Source organism: Triturus cristatus, chromosome 12 (genome assembly GCF_964204655.1).
Source record: "Triturus cristatus chromosome 12, aTriCri1.1, whole genome shotgun sequence".
NCBI lineage: Eukaryota > Metazoa > Chordata > Amphibia > Caudata > Salamandridae > Triturus > Triturus cristatus.
Window position 1 is genome coordinate 765,850,991 of NC_140595.1, and position 1,832 is coordinate 765,852,822.

Genomic DNA, 1,832 nt, shown 5'->3' on the forward strand with positions numbered 1-1,832 from the left:
AGGAAAACAGGTGGCAGAAGGAATGCTATGTAACAGGTACCATCCCAATCTACAGGTAGACATATATATGCGGTCTGGCCACATATGAAGTAAGAATGACGGGAAGCTCTAAATGTAGATTTGCCTTGATCACTGAATTTTATTACAGTGGTGCATTTACTATGGCCCATGTGTATGGAACCATTCTTTCTTACACATAATTCCCCTTTTACTGGGAATACTGACATAGCGGGCAAGATTGGTGTAGCTTCGGATTCGACATTCAGAATCAGGAGGTTAAGTGTAAAATTACCTAATCCATATACTTCATTTTCTAGATCAGTTCCTGTTCTTTTGGGAAGTCCCTCCTTGTTAGGGTAGCAGACTCTAAGCAAAACCAAGTTCAGGTTTCCCCATACCCAGTTGTCTTGATAAACTGCGGAATTTGAATCTAGGGAATTAATCAAACTAAACCATGCTCCACAGGAGCCATTGTGTGTGAACGGATATGGAAAGAGGGGCAAAACTCCCATATAGTTCTGATAAGGAGGGAGTCGGCCACATATCCAACAATTTGTAGCATTGCTGGTCTGATGGGAATGATGTAACATACTAATGAATGTGTTGTTGCGCAGCGCAAATCTATAGGACAACTCATGCAGAGGTAATTCACTAAAAGAATGTTCAGCAGTAACATTGTAAGCACGTTTAGAAATAGGGTAATACATATGCAGCAGTACACTGGTCATGATGATCAGAAAACTTAGAAAAAACAAAATTAATAGTGTTACTGTGCAATGACTACGAAGTGATTTACAATACGCATGCTTTTTAAGCTGCAGCTGTTGATTTCTTTCTCTATTCCGGTCTAGAGGATACATGTCAGAGACAAATTCAACCGATTCACCTTGGAGAGGACTTAAACAATCAAATTGTCTGACTTACTAGACCTTAATTTTAGTTTATAAAGTTCCGTTTTCGTGGGTTCAACCAAGGGGAGCTTTGAGTCTGTCTGTGAGGAAATGCAGGGTTTAGTGTTCACACTGGACGGTAGTCCATAAAATTTCTTGATATGACTCGAGTGCAACCACCCTTTACGTCCCTCGATCTTCACGGCTGTCCTTGTTGCTAGTAGAACAAGTTTTGGCGAGTTCCACCTAGGCTCCAGTTGGGTCTTCCGGTCGAAATTCCGTACTAGGACCAGATCACCTGGAACCACGTCATGGGGCTTCACCTCAGTGTTATCGGGAAAAGCTGCAGCTACCTGTGAACGACAAGATTGTACTGCAGACATCAAGGAAGCCAGGTAATCTGTCAGCATATTACAGTCAACATCAGTGATTTTGCGAGGTATAGGCGTCCCCCACATATTTGGTGGTCTACCGAAGATCACCTCGTACGGGGATAGCCCTGTTCGAGAATGTGCTACCATTCTCATGTAAAAGAGTGCACCTTTTTCTCTACATATTTTGGACAATCTAATTTTCAGAGTTTGATTATGGCGTTCCACGAGACCTGCTGCCTCAGGATGTCGGACACAGTGGAATTTCCATTGGTAGCCTAACAAAAGTGAAACGTGTTTCATTAATTCGGATGAGAATGGCTGGCCGTTATCTGAGTATACAACACGTGGCAAACCATATCGTGCGAAGAATTCTCGCACTAGCTGTTTGGCAGTAGTCGGGGCAGTGTAATCTGAAACCGGGTAGGCTTCTGTCCAACGGGAAAGAGCACAGACAACTACGAGAACATATTTGAATCCTCGACATCGTTCCATCTGGATATAATCCATCTGGAGGACTTCAAAAGCATGATCGGGAGGTTGAAATCCACCCTGCTCTACGGGGATGCTT